Raw genomic sequence first — 25,440 nt, forward strand, 5'->3', positions numbered from 1 at the left:
TCTGGGGGGAGTGGGGAGAGAGGTCAATCACTAACTCTGGGGGTGGGGAAGAGGTTGATCACTAACTTGGCGGGGGGGGGGGGGAGGTTGATCACTAGCTCTGGAGGGTGGGTGGGAGATTGATCACTAACGGGGTGGGGGAGAGGTTGATCACTAACTCTGGAGAGGGGGGGAGAGGTCGATCGCTAACTCTGGAGAGGGGGGGGAGAGGTCGATCGCTAACTCTGGAGGGGGGGCGGTCACTAACTCTGGAGAGGTGGCGGGGGGGTGGAAGAGGTCAATCACTAACTCTGGGGTGTGGGAGGCCGCTCGGTAACTCTTGGGAGGGAAGAAGCCGTTTGTTGACTCGGGGTGAGGGGGTGGTCCCTCCGCGTGGGGGTGCGCGAGCTACAGCTGGCAGTTTGGCCGTTCAACCGTCACTGCCGCACGCGCGATCCAGTCGGAACGCCACCGAGCCCGGGCCCCCTCTGCCTGTCACTCAGAGCACCAGGCGCACACAAACACACAGTGAGTGTAAAAGCCAAGTCAATCCTTTCTTTCTCGCTTTCTTTGGGCCACTCGCTTCTTGCGCAACTTTACTATTATTGTATCCGATTTAGGCCCGAGAAATCGACTGCAATCCGGGAAAGCGATGCGCTCTGCAATCCCGCAACACCTTAAGGCTACAGAAATCAGGATGCGTGGGCAATGTTTGTGTGTCTGTGAGCGAGCGATCATGAAGGAAGCTGCTTGTTAGTAATGCCCCGTGATGGGAACCATGTTTATTCAAGCTGACTTTAAACGTGCAGACTGTTTTTGCTGCAAATTATTTTCCACTCCAGTCACCTGAGAACTTCGTTCTTAGTTTGGAAGCGAGTGATCCTCGACCCCCAGGGACCATCGAAGAAGAACAGAAGATAACATTTTTGAAGATTAGGCAGTTCCGGGTGTTTCAATCACTCAGAATCTGCTTCACTCCCTGATCTCACCTATGATTCTTCCTCGATGTCGACAGGCCAGTTTCAGATGTCCAAACTTCCGCATCTTTTCTATAAATGAACATGAATGAGGTAGTTGCGCAAAATGCAACAAACCTCAACTTCCTAATTTATTTTTATCACAATCTTTCTTTAAAATAAAAGTTCTGATTTTACGTATTAATCTACTGAACATATGAAAAACTATTTAAAACATATTGGAATCGCGGCAAGCTTTTCGGTGCGACTGGTCCGTGTTGGCGTTTATCCTCGGAGTAAGTTAATCACAAACATACCAAACTAATGGACAGGGCTATTAACCCTGCCCCATTCAGTTATGTTGCAACTAAACAAAGACCTGCAATTATCTTGTTTTCTTCTTAGGTAGTCCCTCAGGTTGGATGGGTTCTGAAATGGCTGTTACGATCAATGTATGATCTATATGTCACACGTGAGACATGAAAGGTTGGATAGATGAGTTGTTTGGAAGTTTATACTCCCTGTCCGACACCACAACTTTGCCATTGCATGTTGACAATGAGGTCTCAAGATGTTCGATGCCTTCCCGAATGTTGGGCACAAACCGGGTTCTACCAGGTATGCTTAATCTCTTCAGTGATGGTTTTACAACATCTCTAGAGCATTTTTGTTTCCGAGACTAAGCTCGTAAACCAGGCAGCAGTGATCCCCCTCGCTCCTCATTCTCTCCCAAGTCAATTTCCCCAATATCGAGATGCTCGTTCAAAACCAGCTCTGCTCCTTAACTGCAGACTCCCAAAGTAATTGCCCTAATCGGAACTCAAGTCACAGCAGGAAACTCTCAGAAGGACCTACATTGATGGAATGGAATCATCCCAAAGCACTTTAGATCCAATGATGTACTTTTAAAGTGTAATCATCATTGTAATGTAGGAAACATGGTAACCAATTTGTGCATGGCAAGCTCCCACAAGCAACAAAGAAATAACTGGAGATAATCTATTTTAGGTGTTGTTTAAGGGATGCATATAGGCTAGAAAGCTAGAGAAAATTCTCCTGCTCCTCTCCAGAAAGTGCTATGGAATTGTTTAGGCCCACCCAAAAGAGCAGGCAGAATCTTGGTTTAACATCTCACCTGAAAGCCAGCACCTCAAGAGTGCAGCATTCCCTCACTACTGCATCTGGAGTATGTTCTTGAGCCTTTGGAGTATGGCTCCAATTGCCGTCCCTCCCTTTCAATCTGGTATCTTCTCTGTTTTCTTTTGATTTGATTTATTATTGTCACATGTATTAACATACAGTGAGAAGTATTGTTTCTTGCGCGTTATACAGACAAAGCATACCATTCATAGAGAAGGAAATGAGAGAGTGCAGAATGTAGTGTTACAGTCATAGCTAGGGTGCAGAGAAAGATTAATTTAATGCGAGGTAGGTCCATTCAACAGTCTGGCAGCAGCAACGAAGAAGCTGTTCTTGAGTCGGTACGCGACCTCCGACTTTTGTATCTTTTTCCCGACCGAAAAAGGTGGAAGAGAGAATGTCCAGGGTGCATGGGGTCCTTAATTATGCTGGCTGCTTTGCTGAGGCAGCGGGAAGTGTAGACAGAGTCAGTGGATGGGAAGCTGGTTTGTGTGATGAATTGGGCTACATTCATGACCTTTTGTAGTTTCTTGCAGTCTTGGGCAGAGCAGGAGCCATACCATGCTGTGATACAACCAGAAAGAATGCTTTCTCTGCTGCATTTGTAAAAGTTGGCGAGAGTCGTAGCTGACATGCCAAATTTCCTTAGTCTTCAGAGAAAGTAGAGGTGTTGGTGGGCTTTCTTAACTATGGTGTCGGCATGGGGGGGACCAGGACAGGTTGTTGGTGATCTGGACACCTAAAAACTTGAAGCTCTTGACCCTTTCTACTTCATCCCGTTGATGTAGACAGGGGCATGTTCTCCTCCACACTTACTGAAGTCGATGATAATCTCCTTCGTTTTGTTGACATTGAAGGAGAGATTATTGTCACCACATCAATTCACCAAATTCTCTATCTCATTCATGAACTCTGTCTCATCATTGTTTGAGATCTGTCCCACTATGGTGGTGTCGTCAGCAAACTTGAAAATCGAATTGGAGGGGAATTTGGCCACACAGTCATAGATGTATAAGGAGTATAGTAGGAGGCTGAGAACACAGTCTTGTGGGGCACCAGTGTTGAGGATAATCATGGAGGAGGTGTTGTTGCCTATCCTTACTGATTGTGGTCTGTGAGTTAGGGAGTTCAGGATCCAGTCGCAGAGGAAGGAGCCGAGGCCCAGGCCACAGAGTTTGGAGGTGGGTTTCGTGGGAATAAAGGTGTTGAGGGTGAGCTGTAGTCAATAAATAGGAGTCTGACATGGATGTCTTTGTTATCTAGGGTGTCCCAGGGTTGAGCGCAGGGCCAGGGAGATGGCGTCTGCTGTGGACCTTTTGCAGTGGTAGGCAAACTGTAGTGGATCTAGGTAGTCCGGGAGGCTGGAATTGATTCGTGCCATGACTAGCCTTTCGAAGCACTTCATAATGATGGATGTCAGAGCCACCGGATGATAGTCATTGAGGCACGCTGCTTGGTTTTTCTGAGGTTACCGGTATGATGGTCATCTTACAGCAGATAGGGACCTCAGATTGTTGTAAAGAGAGGTTGAAAATGTCTGCGAATACCCCCGCCAGCTGATCCGTGCAGGGTCTGAGTGTTCGTCCGGGTACCCCATCTGGGCCAGTCGCTTTCCGTGGGTTGACCTTCGAGAAAGCTGCTCTGACATCTGCAATGGTGACCCCAGATACAGGTTCATCCAGGGCCTCCAAGGTGGAGGGCATGTTCTCGCTGACCTCTTGATCAAAACGGGCATAGAATGCATTGAACTCATCAGGGAGGGGTGCGTTAGAGCCAGCGATTTTATATGCCTTCATCTTGTAGCCTGTTATGTCTTGCAGACCTTTCTATAGTCGGCGGGGGTCTGTGTGGTTAGCCTGGGACTCTAGCTTAGTCCAGTACTGTCTTTTGGCATCTTTGATGGATCTCCTTAGATCATATCTGGCTTTCTTGTATAGGTCAGGGTCACCTGACTTGAATGCCTCAGACCTGGATTTCAGTAAGCAGTGGATATCCCTGTTCATCCATGGTTTCCAGTTGGGGAACACGCCGATTTGCTTCTTTGGCACACAGTCTTCTACACACCTACTAATGAAGTCAGTTACTGTCGTGGAGTTCTGTGCTCTTGTTCTGTACTCTGTGCTTATTTCCTTTCTTAATGATCAACTGCTAAGTCTTGGGATTCTGGAGCAGAGGTTGGTTAAGAATAGAAGCAATATGTGGGAAGTTGAAACAAAGTTCTGTGTCTGGATTTTGGAGCAGGGATTTGGGAGGGTATGAGCATGTGGGAAAACTGGGAAATGAATTGTGGGAATTTGGAATGGATCCTGGTGGACAGAGCCTCAGTTTAATATTTCATCTGATCGACAGCCCTTTTAATACCATAATCGCTCAGAACTACACTGAGTATCAGCCTAAATTATGTGTTCAAGTTTCTGGTTTGGGGTTTGAACCCACAAACTATTGACTCAGACGAGCGATGTCTATCACTGAGCCATCTTGCGAACAAGGTTAGGGAGAATCCTAAAATATTCTATAAATATACTAAGGAGAAGAGGCTAACCAGGGAAAGAGTAGGACCTATTAAACACCAAGAGGGCAAACTGTGTGTAAAGTTGCAGAACATTGGAAAAGGAGAACGCAGGTACAAAATTCAGGAAAGGGGACTCTGAGGACCTTGAGTCATTTGACATAGGAAGTGAGGAGGTATTGGAGGCTTTGACGGGGTTAAAAATGGAGAAATCCCTAGGACCGGATGAATTACATCCCAGGCAGTTGTGGGAGGCGAGGCAGGAAATTGCAGGCACTCTGTCACAATTTTTTAATTCCTCTCTGGCCACGGGGGAAGTGCCAGAGGACTGGAGGACGACTAATGTGGTTCCACTTTTCAAGAAGGGTGGGAGAGATGAACCAGGAAATTACAGACCAGTGAGTCTCACGTCCGTGATAGAGAAACTATTGGAGAAAATTCTGAAGGGGAGAATTCATCTCCACTTGGAAAGGCATGGGTTGATTAGGGATGGTCAGCATAGCTTTGTCAGAGGGAGGTCATGCCTAACAAATTTGATGGAATTTTTTGAAAATGTGATAGTGTGTGTGGATGAGGGAAGTGCAGTTGATGTAGTTAATATGGATTTTGGCAAAGCCGTTGACAAGGTCCCATAAGGGAAACTATTTTAAAAGGTTGAAGCACATGGAATTCAGGGAAACTTGGCGAGGTGGATCTGAAACTGGCTTAGTAATAGGAAACAAAGGGTGGTGGTGGAAGGCTGTTTGAGTGACTGGATGCGGTTATCCAGTGGCATACCACAAGGTTCGGTGCTGGGTCCCTTATTGTTTGTTACCTACATAAATGATAAAGATGATAATGTGGGGGAATGATAAGCAAGTTTGCAGATGACACCAAGATTGGTAGGGTGGTTAATAGTGAAGAAGAGGGTCGTAGGTTACAGGAAGATATAGACATGTTGGTCAGATGGGTAAAGCAGTAGCTGATGATATTTAACCCTGATAAGTGCGAGGTGATGCGCTTTGGAAGAAGTAACAAGACAAAGGGGTGTTTAATGAATGGCAGGACACTAGGAAGCTCAGAGGAATAGATGAATCTCAGGGTTCTTATTCACAGATCCCTGAAGGCAACAGAGCAGGTGAATAGGGTAGTTAAAAAGGCATATGGTACACTTGCTTTTGTCAGTTGTGGCATAGAGTATAAGAGCAAGGGGGTTACGTTGGAGCTGTATAGAACGTTGGTTAGGCCACAGCTGGAGTACTGTGTGCAGTTCTGATCACCTTACTATAGGAAGGATGTGATTGTACTCAAGGGGGTACAGAGGAGATTCACCAAATTTTCCCTGGGATGAAGCATTTGAGCTATAAGGAGAGGTTGGATAGGCTTGCATTGTTTTCTTTAGAGCAGAGAAGGCTGGGGGGAGGGGGGGACATGATTGAGATGTCTAAGAGGGGTATGGACAGGGTGAATAGGAAACAGCTGTTCCCCTTGGTTCAGGAGTCAATCATGAGGACCATAGATTTTGAGTAAGAGGCAGGAGATTCAGAGCGGATTTGAGAAAAATACATTTCACTCAGAGGGTGGTGAGAATTTGGAGTGCACTGTCTGGAATGGTTGTGGAGACTGGAAACCTTACAACCTTTAAAAAGTATTTGGATGAGCACTTGAAATATCATAACATTCAGGGACCTGGGACGAGTGCTGTTGGAAAATGGGATTAGTGCGACTTTAGTGGTAGTTATTGTCGGTGCAGACTCAGTAGGCTGAAGGACATTTCCTGTGCTGCATGACTCTGATTGTCACATACCTCTTTCTCTGACCCTGAAAGTGTTTAAACAAGTTCAGGAGACACAGTGACCAAAAGATATTTCACAAAGTACCCAATTTACCTTTTGTACATAGTGACAGTAATCTTCATAAGTATCTCATCCAGTCACCTTTTGGATTATTGCAGAAAATCCAACCAAAAGCTTGTTCCAAAGCTTTGTGAAAAAATATCTCCTGACGCTTAATATAGTTAGTTGCGTATCCCTTTGTTCTACCTAACCATTAAGTCTACACTTTTCTAAGCCAATAGACCCAGCTCTCTAATCCTATCAAAATAATTGAGGAATTAACAGCTTTTAGCAATGCTTCAATCTAATGCCCCCTCCCACTGAATCCTTTTCAGGGCCTCCATGTTACTTAGCCCTGCAATTGGATGCAATTTTCTGAAAGAGGCCTAAATAAAGCCTTTTACAAGGACACTACCAGTGTTTCTTTTGTTTTATGAGATCATTTTAGCTGATTGCCAAAGACAAGCCTTTTTAGTTGGATCTTGAACCTTACCACATTGTGGTCACCCTTCCCATGGTGCTCACCTAGATTTAGCTTATCTATCAGCATGGACTGGTTAGGCTGAATGGCCTCTAATTGTATAGTATATCTTATGTATGTCCTATATATCTAAACTGTCTCATTACTCATAACCACCTGCACCCTTATAGGCTTCCTGGCATACTGTTTGAAGGAGATCTGTGCAAGTTATAGGAACTCCACTCCATTTCCCCTATCATTTTCTGTCCCAATCAATAAACAAATAATTAAAACGTCTCTGAACAAAGGTTGTGTTATTTCTACGTACCTCTCCAATCTGACTGCAGATTTCCTATTTCATTTCACTGAAACTATTTGGAGACCTGTAATACATCGCTACAAATGTCCTTTATATCTTTAAGCTCCAACCATCTCAGTACTCCTTCCTTGTTTCTATCATCAATGTGCCTTTTTTCTTTCACATCTTTACTGATTATATACAGATTTATCTTCCAGTTTTGTTCAATTTGGAGTTAGATTTTGGTTGGCACTATTAAGTCCAAAGCATCCTGTAAAATAATTGTTCCCAGTTCCCATGTTATTACCCACGTGTATTGCAATACATATATGTTAGCCTATTTTTGTTTTTTATGTAAATATTGCCTTTTTTTTACCTAAGCTAACTTTACTTCAATGTACCCTGTTGATCCACTATATTGTATTCTTCTTTCCATATCCCTCCTGCTAAATTGTTTTACACGTGAAAATTATCTTTATTCTATTAATCCATTTACTTTAGCTGATTCTGGTCAATTTTATTTTTCTGGCTTACTCTCCTTGCTAGTATAAACATTTTGTCACTTGCCTATTTACCTATTAGTATAAGACCATCAGATATAGGAGCAGAATTAAGCCTTTCAGCCCGTTGAGTCTTCTCCGCCACTCAATCATGACTGATATGCTTCTCATCCCCATTCTCCTGCCTTCTCCCCGTAACCCTTGATCCCTTTATTGATCAAGACCCTTTCTATCTCTTAAAGACACTCAATGACCTGGCCTCCATAGTCCTCTGTGGCAATGAGTTCCACAGATTCACCACCCTCTGAAGATGTTCCTTCTCATCTCAGTTTTAAAGGAGCGTCCCTTCACTCTGAGGTTGTGCCCTCGAGTTCTAATCTCTCCCACTAGTGGAAACATCCTCGCCACATCCACTCTATCTAGGCCTCTCAGTATTCTCTAAGTTTCAATTAGGTCCCCCCTCACCCTTCTAAACTCCATTGAGTATAGACCCAGACTCCTCAACCATTCCTCATATGACAAACTCTTCATTCCTGGGATCATTCTTGTGAACCTGCTCTGGGCCCCCTCCAAGGCCAGCACATCCTTTCTTAAGTATGGGACTCAAAACTGCTCACAATATTATCATCTTCCCTTTTGCGGTTTAGCTGACCATTGTGGAATAGTTCCCATTTGTCCCAGAACCAGCAACGTTACCCAAAAAAGGAATCCTCCTTCCATTGGCAAGATTTTGAGATTTGAATCAGGAACCTGAGATGAGGGTCAAATGGGAGTCCCAACTCCACACAGTGTGGGGAACATACATCAGGGAGTGATTTTTCTTGAGTTAGCCAATTAGTGGTAAGATGACATGCCCACTGTTCAATTAAGGACATTCAGCGGACTCTCAGAGCAGGAGGGTCTCTAGGAGGCATTCCAACTGAGTGGAGTTACAGCCTCGCATTTCATAGAACATAGAAAAAATACAGCACAACCAGGCCCTTCGGCCCACAAGTTGCGCCGGTCATGTCCCTACCTACCTAGGCTTATATATAGGCTTACCTATAACCCTCAATCCTATTAAGTCCCATGTACTCATCCAGAAGTCTCTTAAAAGACCCTATCGAATTTGCCTCCACCACCACTGATGGCAGCCGATTCCACTCACCCACCACCCTGACATCTCCTCTGTACCTACTTCCCAACACCTTAAACCTGTGTCCTCTCGTAGCAGCCATTTCAGCCCTGGGCAAAAGCCTCCGAGAATCCACCCGATCTATACCTCTCAACATCTTGTACACCTCTATCAGGTCACCTCTCATCCTTCGTCTCTCCAAGGAGAAAAGACCGAGCTCCCTCAACCTATCCTCATAAGGCATGCCAACCAATCCAGGCAACATCCTTGTAAATCTTCTCTGCACCCTTTCAATAATTTCCACATCCTTCCTGTAATGAGGCGACCAGAACTGAGCACAGTACTCCAAGTGGGGTCTGACGAGGGTCCTATAAATTTCAGTTGATAAGGAGTGCCCCTCCGTCCTAAGGTGCCTTCAACAACTTTTAAAACTTTACAATTACATCCTGGCCACCTTTTTGGAGGGTGACTGGGTAGCCTGTGGCTGCACTAGTAGATAAGTACATGGGGAAGGCCTGAAACCCTGCCTAGAGCACTGGCACCCCTGAAGGCCACCTCCAGGCAATGGAAAGTTCACCCCCTTCCCTCTGGCCCTGATCCCACCCCAAGAAAATGGTCCAGGGATGGGATAGTGCAGGCAAACCAGAATGCCAGCTGACTGCACAAACTTTCACACCAAAATATACCCTCATCTTTATCCATGTACGATCTCTTTCTATTCTTCCTGTCATTCCCTGCGAAAGTAACCCTGAGATTTCCACCTGTAAAATCTTACTCCTAAATTTGTTTCAGTAACCTCAATTTATCTTACAGGACATCTGGTCTTTCGTTACTTGCATTGCTGGCTCTCTCAGATCATATCAACTGTTTGCTCTCCCTCCCTTACACAATCTTTTCCAGTCTATTTAATATATTCCTATATGTGACAGGTGAGAGGTGACAAAGCCATTAATGTGTACTGCAAAAAGATTTGTCAGCCCTTCTAACTATAGAATGCAATATCATTACTGCATTTCTAGCTGTGATGCTAATTGACCCTCACTGCTCCAATCTATGTCCTGTTTGTTGGTGCCTTTGATATTTATTCTTGAGGACAGTCTTCATTTTTCTGCTTGACAGAGTGTACTGCTCTGGGGACTCCTGTTTTAGCAATTCCATGCTCCTTTTTCTTACTCTTCATATAGTCATCCATCTTTACTCCACCACTGCCTGCTCCCTGTCTTAATGCAATCATAGAATAGCACAGCACAGAAAGAGGTCACAGGGCTCATCAAGTCTACTGACTTTTTTGTTCACTGAGTCCTACTTTCCATCTCCCATAGCTTAATATTTTATTCTTCAAATATTTATTAAGATTCCCTTTGAGAGTTTGTGTCCACCACTCAGGCATCAGGCAGAGTACTCCATATCCTAACCACTCATTGCATAAAAACATTTTTCTTCTTGTCACCTCAGGTTCTTTTACCAAATATCTTAAATCAGTGTTGTCTGATCATCAGCCCTTGAACTATTAGAAACAGTTTCTCGTTATTAACTCTGTCAAACCCTTCATGATTTTAGGTACACAGTGACACCATGATTAGAAATAATATCTGATTCATACAGTCAATACAATTAAACACATTGATTCAATCATCTTGTTATTTCTTTTTCTGTTCTAAAGATCTCATGAAAAATATCCAAACATTTTTTGCTAGTGTGATTTGTTATGGAAAATTGAGTGTATTTGGAAGCAAGTAAGAGAAGTGCGAGAAAATTGGAAGTGCTGCTCCAAACATGTCACTTCCAATTTCTGTGGGGCAAAAAAGGGGCATTTTGCGCATGTAGGATTTTCAGAAGCAGTTGACGATTTAAATCATCAACTGTCTCCACTGAAGTCACATTTTGTAGCTCAGGAGTGTGAAGTCTGAAATGTGCAGATTAGAACAGGTAAGTGCAGGTCTAAACTTTGTGGATTAATTTGAATAGCCAGCCCTTTGAAGAGGTACGGAAGGAACCCATTTGGATCTAGTACCTTTAGTGGAAGTAAGATAACCTTTGGTGGAGGTCAGATACCCTTTAGAATTGTTAAAAGTGAACACAAATATATATAAAATATGCATAAACAGATTATTGTTAACAGATCTGTCAAATTCAACTGTCAAAGGAAGCTGTCAAGGAATTTAAAAGTCATGGCCTTTAAATCTTTGGAAAGAATGACTGGAGTGTTAAAAACAAATGATTGCTTGCTTTTTCACTCCCTGTTGACATAAACCTGAGCGTTTCTAATACAGGATTACAACTGTATGACTGATTTCACAGCCATTCATTATCACAGCAGGGTCCCATTTCGCAGTTTGATTGACAGCTGCAAGTAGTCTTTGAAATGAACAATGAATTCCAATGCTTGTTATAAGGGATTGTGCACTTGAATGAAATGTTTCTTGTTATGCGGCTTTATGCAGTTTAAGGAATGTAAATGAAGTAAACGCATTTTTTATGAATGAGAATGTTTTTATCAATATAGTGAAATCTGCAAAGACACTTAGGACTTCATTTTATCTAATCTCTGCGTGGGCTCTTGGTCTGCCTATGATGGATACTGGGTGAGTTAACATTGTTGGTGTAAGAGTGCTGGGTGGAGTGGCATTGCATGGGCTGTCATGACTTGGCATTTAGTTGGCATAAGAGCTTTAAAGGGCCATGGGGAGGTGAGTATGGGGCATAGTTTGGCATGGAGGGTATGAGGAGCCTTGAGGTGCATGATGTGGCATGGGTTTACATAGATGGAGAGTGTGGGAGAGGGGTGAGGATGTTTCATGTGTTACGCCTTTTAAAAATAAATTGGACACATTGTCAGATCTCCAAGGTAAGCATTCTGTCCAGCTTGTCTCTGCACCCAGCAGCCTTCTCAGCATTTCTGTGGTTGTAGACCCCAATTTCTAATATAGCCTTCCCCTGGACTCGACACCCATGCAGCACCCACACCCCCACAACCCCCACCCCGACATCCAGGCAGCCATTTTTCGAAGTCAGGTTTGTGGATCCGAGAATTCTCCTGACTCTGTGCACCAAACTTACAGATGAAAATCCAGGCTGCAATCTTGGCAATACAAAGGAAATTCAAGGGGTCTGGGAGGTCATCAAATTTATGCCTGTCTCAGCCAGCATGCCATAAGCATAGCATCCTCCTAACTTGTTATTCTATATTTTCACTGTATTAGCTTACTCATACACTGTTTCAATACTATTAAACAATTACTGTAATTCTATCATTTTCACTTTGTGTAGTTGACATTATTTATAGAAGTTAGAACATGGGTAACAGTCAGTATTTTTACAGTCCCTGGTACTTTGTCAATATTTTCAGCAATCCTCTTTTCAGAATAGTTTGAAACATGGAGTCCAATCATCTAAGCTATTAAGTAACACTAAGTTTGCAGTAACAATAGCTTTGGGTTAACTAAATATATGCCTTTAGCATTTTCTTTGCAACGCTTTCACAACTCCCTAAGGCATGTGTGGATCTTGAGGCCACTGTCATTCTTCTGTGTTAACTCCAAGGAATTCAGTTATCCTCATCAGTTTCAATCTATTCATGTGTGTTTTTATTTACAGTCAAAAACTTTTGGTTAAATAATGGGAATATCAAAGCCAATGTCTTCATCCCTGCGACAAACTATATTCTTGCCGGTAATTTAGTTTAATTCATTATTTAAGACTAAAGCGTATACTTAGCAATTTAGTTATCCTGTTTGATCCCAAGTTAAGCTATTGATTCTATATCATATTCAACAAAAAGATTGCCTATTTCACCTGAATATCCATCCCCAGTCTCTGTTCCTACCTTAGCCTATCTGTTATTGAAATCTACATTCATGCATTCTGGTGCTCTCCTGCCTGGGCTCCCTTTCTCCGTCATCTATAAATGTAAGCTCATTACAAACTGTCTGTGTCTTTGCTGCCCTAATCCCTGTTCACCTATTATCCCTCTTGATATCCACATTGGCTCATTACATGCCACCCCCCTCCGCCTTCCCCAAACCCTCCCATTTAAAATTCCCATATTTTTGTTTACTTACCTTAATAGGCAAATCCAACTCCCTCCCTGTACAACTTTCTCCAGCCTCCAAACCTTCTCCATTGACTCTGGTCTCTTCTGCATCCTCTAATCCATTTCCCCACCCTCTATTTGACTAACCATTTGGATAATTGCTTGTAATAATTCCTTCTTTGACTCAGCATCTATTTTTTCATTGCAGTTGTCTACAGCACTTTGGCATAGAGGCATCCAGGACTGAAGAGCTCCTTTGGCCGATCAAGTCTGAGCCGACAAAACTACATTAAATCTACACAAATCCCACTTTCCAGCACTTGGCCCATATCCTTGAATGTTATGACATTTTAAGTGTTCATCCACATTCTTTTTAAAGGTTATGGATGAACACTGCCTCTACTAACCTTCCAGGTAGTGTATTCCAGAATCCCACCATCCTTTGGGTGAAAAGACTTTTCCTCAGATCCCCTCTAAACCTACTACCCCTTACCTTAAATTTATGCCCCCTTGTTATTGATCCTTCAACTAAGGGGAACAGCTGCTTCCTATCCACCCTGTCCATACCGGTCACAATCTTATACATATCAATCAAGTCCTCCTCAGTCTTCTCTGTTTTAAAGAAAACAACCGATCCTCTCCAGCCTTTCTTCATAGCACAAATGCTCCATCCCAGGCAACATCATGGTGAATCTCCTCTGCACCCTTTCCAGTGCAATCACATTCTTCCTATGGTGAGGCATAGAAAGCATCATTTCCGGATGCATCACAGCTTGGTATGGCTCCTGCTCTGACCAAGACACTAGAAACTACAACGGCTTGTGAATGTAGCCCAGTCCATAACACAAACCAACTTCCCATGCATTGACTCCGACTACATTTCCCGCTGCCTTGGAAAAGTAGCCAGCATTATCAAGGTCCCCACACACCCCAGACATACTGTCTTCCATCTTCTTCCGTCAGGAAAAAGGTACAAAAGTCTGACATCAAGTAGCAACCAACTTGAGAACAGCTTCTTCCCTGCTGCCATCAGACTTTTGAATGGACCTACCTTATATTAAGTTGATCTTTCTCTACACCCTAGCTATGACTGTAACACTATATTCTGCACCCTCTCCTTTCCTTCGCCCATATCTGCTCTATGAACGGTATGTTTTGTCTGTATAGTGTGCAAAAACAAGACTTTTCACTGTATCCCAATACATGTGACAATCATAAATCAAATCAACCAGAACTACATGCACTATAGCTGTGGCCTAACCAAAGTTTTGTACAACTCCAACATAACCTCCCTGCTCATATAATCTATGCTACGACTGATAAAGACAAGTGTTCTGTATGCCTTCTTAACTAACCTATTAACCTCACCTGCCATCTTCAGGGATCTGTGGACAAGCGCCCCCAGATCCCTCTGTTTCTCTGAAGTTCCTAGTGTCCTGCCATTCATTGAATATTCTCTTGTTTTTTTCACTCCTTCCAAAGTGCATCACCTCGCACTTTTCAGGGTTAAATTCCATCTACCACAGATCTGCCCATCTGACTAACCCGTCTATATCTTCTTGCAACAAAAGACCTTCCTCCTCACTCTTAACTACCCTGCCAATCCTCATGTCATCCACAAATTTAGTTATCATCTCCCACATGCTCATCTATTTCATTTATGTAGATCATGAACAATAAAGGACCCAGCACTGACCCATGTGGTACACCACAGGACACCAGCCTCCAGTCACACTAACAGCCTTCTACCACCATCCTCTTCTGCAACCACTAAGCCATTTTGGATCCATTTTGCCAAGTGGATCCTATGTCCTTTACCTGCTTTATCAATCTCCCATGTGGAAACTTGTCAGAGCCTTTGCTGAAATCCATATAAATGACATCAATATACATAAGAGTCTATCTGAAAGGAAGGAAACTGATTAACATCTGCTTTTTATAAATTATGCATTTTATCCCTCACATCACTGGGTCACTTATCAATCAATGTAATGTAGTGTTTGCTAAAAGCAATTAGTATATTCTTATAGTCCAGAAATAAAGAATGGGATTGAGCCCAGAACATTTAATGAGGCAATTTTCTTAGCAATGCTGCCTTTCATAGAAAAGTATGGTTCCAAAATAAGCCTTAAAAATTCTGCTACAAGAATTAATGGAAGGAAGGGATTGATTTTCAGCCATCATCTTTGTTATTTTCAGTCACATTCTTGCCATTTGCTGCTATGTTTTACATTGTCATTTACTGACACCAGGTATGCATTGTATCCAAATCTGGACACATTTCACCTCCCAGAGTAATCAAAAAGCAAATTCACAATTTAACAGCTACAAAACATCTAACAACTTTTCTGCCCCTTGATTACGTTCTACTAGCGAACACTATTGCTTCACTTCACTCCAGGAGTGAACTCCATGTTGTAGAATGAAGGCAGGAATTCCTAATCTTATTATATGCTAAGAATTCTGCCGACAGCACAAAACCTTTATTCATAACTTGGTCCTTCAATGTTCCCAGAGTATAGGAACAATGTAGGCTAGGAGCCGTAGCTAGGATTGATGGATAGAAAATCATTAATGTGGTAGAATGTCTTTGTAAATTAGGGTGAAGATTAGAAGGCTTGTATATGTCTGTGATTAAGGGATTATAGAGGAAATTAAAGGTGAATATCCTTAGGTGAAAGAGAGGAAAAAGCCTCTGGAGGGCTGCTGCACTGTCCAGAGGGTGTAATTATAGTATTCAGATTTATATAGACAGTTCCATTACATATGTGCACATTGAAATTGATAACAAAAGTATAAAAACAAGGACAGAACAATAATTTCTCAATGGGGACCAAATTACAGATGGATACCCAGGTCTAGTTATTCTGTGACCTCAAATCGTGCTTCAGTTGAACACTACACTTGTACAAAGAACAAAGAAAATTACAGCACAGGAACAGGCCCTTCAGCCCTCCAAGCCTGCACCGACCATGCTGCCCGACTGAACTAAAAACCCCTACCCTTCTGGGGACCATATCCCTCTATTCCCATCTACTCATGTATTTGTCAAGACACCCCTTAAAAGTCACTACTGTATCCGCTTCCACTACCTCCCCCAGCAACGAGTTCCAGGCACCCACTACTCTTTGTGTAAAAAATCTGCTTCGTACATCTCCTTTAAACCTTGCCCCTCGCACTTTAAACCTGTGTCCCCCAGTAATTGACTCTTCCACCCTGGGAAAAAGCTTCTGACTATCCACTCTGTCCATGCCTCTCATAATCTTGTAGACTTCTATCAGGTCGCCCCTCTTGTTCTCCGTCGTTCCGTGAGAACAAATCAAGTTTCTCCAACCTCTCCTCATAGCTAATGCCCTCCATACCAGGCAACATCCTGGTAAATCTTTTCTGTACCCTCTCCAAAGCCTCCACACCCTTCTGGTCGTGTGGCGACCAGAATTGAACACTATATTCCAAGTGCGGCCTAAGTAATGTTCTATAAAGCTGCAACATGACTTGCCAATTTTTAAACTCCAATGCCCGGCCGATGAAGGCAAGCATGCCGTATGCCTTCTTGACTACCTTCTCCACCTGCATTGCCACTTTCAGTGACCTGTGTACCTGTACACCCAGATCTCTTTGCCTATCAATACTCTTAAGGGTTCTGCCATTTACTGTATGTTTCCTATCTGTATTAGACTTTCCAAAATGCATTATCTCACATTTGTCCGGATTAAACTCCATCTGCCATCTCTCCGCCCAAGTCTCCAACTGATCTATATCCTGCTGTATCCTCTGATGGTCCTCATCGCTATCCGCAAATCCACCAACCTTTGTGTCGGCTGCAAACTTACTAATCAAACCAGTTACATTTTCCTCCAAATCATTTGTATATGTTACAAATTATATATGTGTCCAAGTTAAAAGCGCAGAGTCAGGAGAATTCCTGCCTCTGCCAACCAGAATCCTAATGAACTGTCCTGGAAGTTCTGATTTTTATTCTGGGCGGGAGGGGTGTAATGGGAGTTGTGTCCACGGCCCCCAGCAACAGTTTGGGGTCAGTTGCTGGGTGCAGAGGCAGGCAGGGCAAACGGCTGATCTGGCACTTTTTCCCAGTTGCAAAACACTCCACACATTCCCCATGGCCCTTCATGCTCCCTATGCCAACCCAAATCATTCCATCCATCCCATAGCCTGTTATAGCCCCAGTGCTAGTGGGGTATCAACCATGCCCCCACTCTTAACCTTTACACTTCCCATGCCAACTCACACAGTATCCATCACGGATAGAGCTCAGGACCCATGCAGAGAGGAAATAAAATCAAGTACTAAATGTATATAGATAAATTCACCATTTAAAAAAACACTCATTGATAAAAACCCATTTACTACAATTAACTTCCTTCAACTACTTTATCCCTTACAACAACAAGCAGTTGTATTCACAGCCCCACATCAAAAACTTACATGAAGCTATCAATCAAACTATGAACACCACTGAGATAAGATTAGTTGTGAGATCAATCATGCAGCACAAATCCTATAATGACAATCCTTAGACTTATGTCAACAAACAGAGTGACATAGGAAGCAATGATTTTTTTTAAACTAAAGGCCAGGAAATGTAAATCCCTTGACTGCTTAACAGTTCCAATGAACTTTGCCAGTTCTCTTAACAGCTCCCTTGATAGTTCCATTGACAGCTTCCTTGGCATTTCCCATGGCAGTTCCTTTGACTATCAATGAGCTTGATATTTCGTTTGCATTTAACTGCTTTTTACACACATTCATGACTATTTCTAACAATGCTATAGGGCGCCATACCTCTCCAAAATGCACTTTGCCTCTCCCAAAGGTGTCCCTGGACCTATCCAAAAGGGTACCTTATTTCTCTGTTTGTCTCAGTCTTCATTAGAGAGGATACAAGTAACATCCCGGAAGCAGCTAATAACCTAGGAAATGGGATGAACTCAGGAAAATTACAATCACCAGAGATATGGTATTGAGTAAATTTTTGGAGCTGCAGGCTGACAAATACGTGGGTCTTGATGGACTTCATCCCAGGGTCTTAAAGGAAATATCTAGTGAAACATTTGATGCATTGGTTTTAATTTTCCAAAACTCCCTAGGTTCAGGGCAGGGCCCATTAGTTTGAAAGATAGCAAGTGTAACTCAATTATTCAAAAATGGATGGAGACAGAAAACAGGCAACTACAAGCCAGTCAGCTTAACATCTGTTGTAGAAAAAATGTTAGAAAGTATAGTTCAAGATGTTATAACAGGGCACTTGCACTTGAATAAGTTCAAGGCAATTAGGTAGAGTCAGCACGGTTTTATGAAAGGGAAATCATGTTTACCCAACTTATTGGAGTTCTTTGAAGTATGAAGCTGTGCTGTGGTTAAAGGGGAACCCATGGATGTACTGTACTTAGATTTCCAGCATGCATTTGATAAGGTGTCACATCAAAGGTTATTGTGAAAAATAAAACTTCATGTTATATGTGGTAACATATTGGCATTAATAGAAGATTGGTTGGCTAACAGGGAGCAGAGAGTAGGCATAAATGGGTCTTTTTCATATTGGCAAGATGTAATGAATGGTGTGCCATAGGGATCAGTGCTGGGATCCCAACTGTTTACAAGTTACGTAACAGGGCTTTGATGAAAGGATGGTTGCCAAATTTGCTGATGACAAAGGTAGGTAGGAAAGTAAGGTGAAGTGGATGTCAGGAGGCACAAAAATATATATAGATTTAGTGAGTGAGCAAAGATCTGGCAAAAGGAATATAATGTGGGCAAATGTGAAATTGTCCATTTTGACAGGAAGAATAAAAAAGAAGCATATTTTCTAAATGGTGAGGGATTGCAGAGCTCTGAGGTGCAGATGGTTCTGGGTGTCTTAGTACATGAACCACAAAAGGCTAGTATGCAGATAGAACCAATAATTGGGAAAGCTAATAGAATGTTACCATTTATTGTGAAGGGAATTGAATACAAAAGTGGGGAGGTTATGTTCAGTTACACAGGCACTTGTGGGGCCATTTTTGGAGTGCTGTGCACAGTATTGGTCACCTTATTTAAGGAAAAATGTAAATGCATTGGAAGCTATTCAGAGAAAGTTTACCAGACCAATGCCTGGAATGGGTGAGTTGCCTTATGAGGAAAGGCTAGACTTTTATAAAAGGCTTTTACCTGATGGAGTTTAGAAGACCGAGAGATGACTCAATTGAAACATGTAAGATCCTGAGGTGTCTTGACAGGGTGAATGTGGAGAGGATATTTTCCCTTGTGGGAGAATCAAAACCTAGGGGTTACTATTTAAAAATAAGAGGTCACCCATTTGAAACGGAGATGCTGGAAATTCTTTCTCTCAGAGGCTCATGAGTCTTTGGAACTCACGTCCTGGAAAGGTGTTGGAAGCAGAGTCTTTGACTATTTTTAAGGCAGAGGCAGATAGATTCTTCATAATTAAGGGTGTTTTAGGTTATTAGGAGTAGGTGGGATGCAGATTTGAGGTTACTATCAACCATGATGTTATTAAATGACAGAGCACGTTCGAGAGGTTGAATGGCTATTCCTGCTCCTTGTTCATCTGTTCTGAAGCACTCCACTAAATTTATATTTTCTTCTGCTAGATGTAGAGTGCACAAGCTGTTTTTTGGACAACCAATAAGCCAAAATTGAACTTGACTGGAGCAGCTGCACCTCATAATGGTGAGGGCTGGGTTCGGGGGTCAGATTTCAGAATTTGGGCCTCCAGCGCCATTTTCCCTGCAATGTAGAGCATCCCTATCTGCACGAAAATTCAGACTTTGGTCTTGTGGGAGTTTGATTAATATTTTAAAAAATATTTCAAGAATCTGTGCTTCAGATTTCCAAGGAATTTATGTGCCTTCTGGTGCAGAAAGGAATGGGGACAACATTTGGATATGTTTACAATTCGTAGTTTTCCATCTATGCTATCTTCTTTCTTTATGGCCGTGGCACCAAAATGCTTCTATTTATAATCTAACTGTGCTTCTCAGCCTGAGGTTTGCTATCACTGCTACTGCTTATTTCCTGTAGAGCTTTAGAATCTCTTGCTACAATTGAATCTCAGAAATTATAATGACATCTTCTTACAGCAAATGTAGACTGCATTACATGATACGAGAACAAGAGATACAAAAGATAAATATAATTAATGCTTTTTGTTGCTTTAATTCTGTACTTTATTGCTTTATCATTTTTTCCTTCAAATAATGACATTGAGCTCGTTGATCAAAACCAGGAAATCAACTTAATCAAATTCAAGCTAAGCTGTTTTCAGCATACACTAAAATTTACTCCATCATTGTCATCTCCTTTGGGAAATTAGAGGGAAAAATCCTTGTGGTAATCAAAAATCAGATTTACTGTTTTCTTTTCATGCTATAATTAGATTACCATATGTATTTACTTTTCTGATTCTCTTACAGCTTAAGTTATCACATTATAAATGTCCAGCCATTTCTAAGGAGTATCTGTGAGTTGCAGAATTAAGCTGGTGATTCTCATGGTTCCATTAATTAATCTAACTGGTCCAAAATAATGCATTTTATCTGCAAAATAACATGAGATAAGAAAATATTTCAAGAATCTGTGCTTCAGATTTTCACAGTCAACAAATTACTTTTGAAAGATATTCACCATTGTGTCATAAACAGATGTAGTAGCACTTTGTACTCAGTAAGTTCCCATGAAGGAGTGAATATATCATTTCTTGGTGGGATTGGTCATTGACCACAAAACAAGAACTCCTTCAACATATAGTGCTTTGGGATATTTTGGGAGATTAAAAAAGATCTGAATGTTTCTCAGCACCATTGGATCTTAATTACACTGCCGTTTTATTTCACATCTGTGATGGACACTCTAGTGCCACCATAATTGGTTGTCATACCCTCCCAAAATAATAATTTCAAGTCAAGAACATTATCCACCACTCCAAATCTATCAGAAAATTTGACAGGCAGAAGAAGGGACAAGACCAAATATATGGCAGGAAAACCCCTTATATTTTCAATTTTGCATTTGTCATCTTCATTGTACACCAGGGGAAGAAATTCAAAATCTCTGAGAAATTCAATGGTAGAAAGATAGTGTGTGAAATTTAATATGTATATTCTACGGATTACAAGAAACAAAAGTAAATAATATTATTTTAGGACTGGTTTTGAAATAGGTACAAGTCAGGCTGGAAAGAGTTTTGGAAAGCTTGTACACTTTGGTGGGATGGCATGGTGGCACAGTGGTTAGCACTGCTGCCTCAGAGCGCCAGGGACCGGGTTCGATTCCCGGGTTGGGTCACTGGCTGTGTGGAGTTTGCACATTCTTCCCATGTCTGCGTGGGTATCCTCCGGGTGCTCCTGTTTCCTCTCACAGTCCAAAAATGTGTGGATTAGGTGGATTGGCCATGCTAAATTGCCCCTTGGTGTCAGGGGGACTAGCTAGCGTAAATGCATGGGGTTATGGGGATAGGGTCTGGGTGGGATTGTGGTTAGTGCAGACTCGATGGACCAAATGGCCTCGTTCTGCACTGTAGGATTCTATGATTCTAATGTGTAAAATGCCAATTCATTCATTCTGAGTAGACAGTAACTTGTGTTTCAGTGCCCAAAACACAAGGGAAATGTTCAAGTTTTGGAGCTAGTGCAAAGGCTGATCCTATGTTTCAGAGCATAGCATAGCTGAGAGAAGCAGGTGGAGCCATCTTAAAAGAAGCAGATCAAGATAGCTTTACATACTGTATTAAAAAGGTACATCTGGAGTTCTATTTCATGTTAAGTTCTGGAACTTAAAATAATGTCCTAAATATCGTCTTCCAAACTTCTCTCAACTCAGGAATTGTTTCTTCAGATTGGAAAATTAGATTTCACTGTGCCTGGTAAGAAAGGTGACATGGAGAAACCAGCAAATTAAAGATCAGTAGTCAGCATCTGTTGTCAGAAAATTGCTACAGGGCAGAATCTTCTTGCCAGGCCAGCAATGGAAACCTTGGTAAGTGGGGAACTTAATTGACATGAGGCCAAAAATCAGTTTCCCAACTTTGGGATGAACCGGAAGAATTGTGTTCTTGAGACTTTAAAGGTAGGTCAGACTTCTGACAAGCTTATCGGAGTTTTTTTGAATGCATGTTCATTAAAAGAATTAAGTTCCCCCTCCAAATTAAGTTCCCCATCAGTCAGAAATTAGAATGTTCACTTTTATGACTATAAGTGCATGCACCTGGCAAGCTTGACTTACACCAAGCCTTTGAGGTGAGTAGATGCTGCCTTGGCCATCTTGGAGACCACTCACAACTTGACTCAAAATAGGTGCGGGTAGGACAAGTTACATGAAGGCTGGACGTGGGAGGCAGGTGGAGAGGAGAAGGCAATGACCATCACCGAAAAGAGACAATCTAACCACTGCCCCTGACATTCAATAGTGTTACCATCGCTGAATCCGCCACGGTCAACATCCTTGGGGTTACCATTGACCAGAAACTCAACTGGACTCGCCACATAAATACAGTGGTGACAAGAGCAGGTCAAAGGCTAGGAACACTGCAGCGATTAACTCACCTCCCGAGTCTCCAAAGCCTGTCCTTCATCTCCAAGGCACAAGTCAGAAGTGTGATGGAAAACTCCCCATTTGCCTGGATGGGTCCAACAACACTCAAGAAACTTGACACCATCCAGGACAAAACAGTCCACTTAATTGGCATCACATCCACAAACATCCACTCCCTCCACCACCGATGCTCAGTAGCAGCAGTGTGTACTATCTACAAGATGTACTGCAGAAATTTACCAAAGATCCTTCGACAGCACCTTCGAACCCCATGACCACTTCCATCTAGAAGTACATGGGAACATCATCACCTGCAAGTTCCCCTCTAAACTGCTCACCATCCTGACCTAGAAATATATCACTGTTCCTTTGCAGTTGCTGAGTCAAGATCTGAATTCCCTCCCTAACAGCAGTTATAAAGCAGAGGTTGATCCCCTCTCCCCCCCCCCCCCCCCGAGAACTAACACCAAAACACCCAAAGAGGAGTACCTCACATTATAATCTGTAAAAGGTGTGTGAAGTGGTGTGACCTGTGCTTCAGCAACTTCTAATGGTTAAGTACAAAATAAATCCCTGACACTCACTCTAAACTCAACACATAACTATTTATTTATCTAACTGACAGTGAACAAATTAACTAAACTATTAACAAACCGAATAAACCCCTTCTATAACTGTTCCTGAATAAAATGAGATTCTACTGGAATGCTGTTCAAATAAATACAATTCCCACTCATTAACAAACATAGAATGCAGTCACTCTCTAAATTACAACCAGTTTTTATATCTTCTGGAATATTCTGGGCTTTCTCTGTTGATCCTTCTGTCTGGAACTTCTTTCTTCTTTTGTACCTTTGCTATCTAGATGGTGCTTTGAGCTGTATGCTGTGACAGGTGGCAGTTGCTCGCTCCTTTTTGTCCCACTGCCCTCTTTTATACCTGTGATGACATATCAATATTTCCCACAATAGGATTGGTCCTAGGTTGTCAAAACCATCTGATTTAAATTTAATAGATTCTTGGTATCTAAGTGCCTAATTCAAATTGATTGGCTAAATTCAAAACCCTGTAGTCTTGTTAAAAACTACTGCTTGGCCTTTCGATACAAATGTTTCAGTTTGGGCATTCTATGTACTTGCATTTTTTAACCTAAAAAAGGCACCACCTTTTAAAGGGACCATGTAGTGCTTTCTCCCCAGCATTTTACAATTTTACAAACACCAATCTACAATTACCCCACCCAACTTCGCAATATCCTCTAAGCCACTCACCATCCTGACTTAGAAATATGAAGCAGTTGCTGGGTCAAAATCTGAATTCCCTTCCTAACAGCATTGTGGATCAACCCACAGACGTGGACTGCAGTGTTTCAAGAAGACAGCTCACCACCACCTTCTCAAGGGCAACTAGGTGGGTAATACATGCTGACCAGGCAACGATGCCCATGTCCCATGATTGAATAATAAAAAAAGATATGTCTGAATGTTTTCACTCCCATGGAGGAGACAATGCTAGTCATTTTGAAAAGGGCTGGGCCCATTGGAGGTATTGAAATCATTGAAGTAGAGGTCCCTGCTTTCATCCCACTTCCTCCTCTCTCAACTGCGTCTGATTTTTAAACTGCAGAAGGTGTAAGCATGCATTCATACTTTTTCCCCTCTCCTCATCAGAACACGACATGTCTTTTTTTCACTTTGAATACTGAAGAAATGGAACCTGCTGAGGCATTGGAGTAAACAGGCAAAAATGAAGATGAAGGAATACCAGCACTACTTCAGACCCTGAGACGGTGTAATATAGAGGTTAGGATAGGAGTGGGATCTGCACATGGTTAGACATAAGGCATAGTTTGATGGAACCCTGACCAAGACAAAAAAAGCAGAGATACCAGCTCACAGGAGGTTAAGGTTATACACGAGTTCTGCTGCATTGGACTCAGATGAGGACTTCAATGGGCTAGGCTACAGAAGGATGCGTGGTTCACTGGAAGCCTGCTTTCAATGTCAAGGAATACAAGTAAGTCAAACACCAACTTGACATGGAGCTTTGCACCGAACTTAGAACCAATTTTTCCCAACATGGAAAAAAATAACCACCTCCATCAACACGCCAGTGGAGCCATCCATTCGAATGTGTGATCTTTCAGCTTTCATTGTAGCTTTTCCTTTTTGATACTGCTGTTCTTCAGCTGTTCTTCAGCAATGTTGCTTATTAGATCACTCCCTACAACAATTTCAGTGATTTGTGTGCCTTGTTGCAGTTCAAGCTACTTTAATTATTAATTCTAATTATTAATTCTAACTAATTCTAATTGAATGGTTGTTGCATGTGTATAAGCATAATTCCAGTAAAGTGGAAGGTTATTGAATCAGCCTAATAAATCAGATTTCCATCTCTAAACATGTTTTCTATCAATCCACTTTTACTGCATGATTGTAGCTGAGCAACTGAGTGTATTCCTGAGAGTTTGGTGAAAGGGGGAATTTAAAGTGTTATTCTTCTTCTTGTAAAAACTAGAAATGATTCACTACTGTCAGGAGTTAGGGTTAGAGTTAGCCAAAGTTTCAAACTATCTGTACAGGCTGGTTGCCTCCTCTGGGGAATGAGGGTCATCATTCAGGCATTGTTAAGGAAAGGTGTTCTAAACCAACTTCATGAATTTCATTGTGGGTTAGTAAGGACGAAGGAGATAACCAGAAGCTATTTCTGATGGCCAGAGCTCGATAGTGAAATCAAGGAGAAAGCTAGTATGTCATAGAGGTTTACAGCATGGAAACAGGCCCTTCGGCCCAACTTGTCCATGCTGCTCAGTTTTTACCACTAAGCTATTCCCAATTGCCCATGTTTGGCCCATATCCCTCTATACCCATGTAACTGCCTAAATGCTTTTTAAAAGACAAAATTGTACCCGCCTCTACCACTACCTCTGTCAGCTCGTTTCTGACACTGGCCACCCTCTGTGTGAAAAAATTGCTCCTCTGGACCCTTTTGTATCTCTTGCATCTCACCTTAAACCTTAAATTTTACCATTGTGTTTTCAGGTGCAGAAATTTGGTAAAGTCGGGCGTGAGGCGAGTAGCGCAAT

At 42.2% G+C, this 25,440-nt stretch overlaps 1 long non-coding RNA gene across 3 annotated transcripts; it reads left to right on the forward strand.

The window, feature by feature from the left end:
• The first annotated feature begins 8 nt into the window (after window positions 1-8).
• LOC144495026 (uncharacterized) lies at window positions 9-24,752 on the forward strand. 3 transcript variants are annotated; one of them, XR_013498203.1, is made up of 5 exons: window positions 9-1,231; window positions 1,341-1,553; window positions 11,277-11,355; window positions 13,012-13,217; window positions 24,026-24,752. It is a non-coding gene; the product is annotated as an uncharacterized LOC144495026 (long non-coding RNA). The 3 variants fall into 3 exon arrangements; XR_013498201.1 differs by lacking the exon at window positions 24,026-24,752 and having other exon boundaries at window positions 14-1,231; window positions 13,012-20,939; XR_013498202.1 differs by lacking the exons at window positions 11,277-11,355; window positions 24,026-24,752 and having other exon boundaries at window positions 25-1,231; window positions 13,012-20,939.
• Window positions 24,753-25,440: the final 688 nt, after the last annotated feature.

The sequence above is a fragment of the Mustelus asterias genome, chromosome 6 (genome assembly GCF_964213995.1).
Source record: "Mustelus asterias chromosome 6, sMusAst1.hap1.1, whole genome shotgun sequence".
Lineage (NCBI taxonomy): Eukaryota > Metazoa > Chordata > Chondrichthyes > Carcharhiniformes > Triakidae > Mustelus > Mustelus asterias.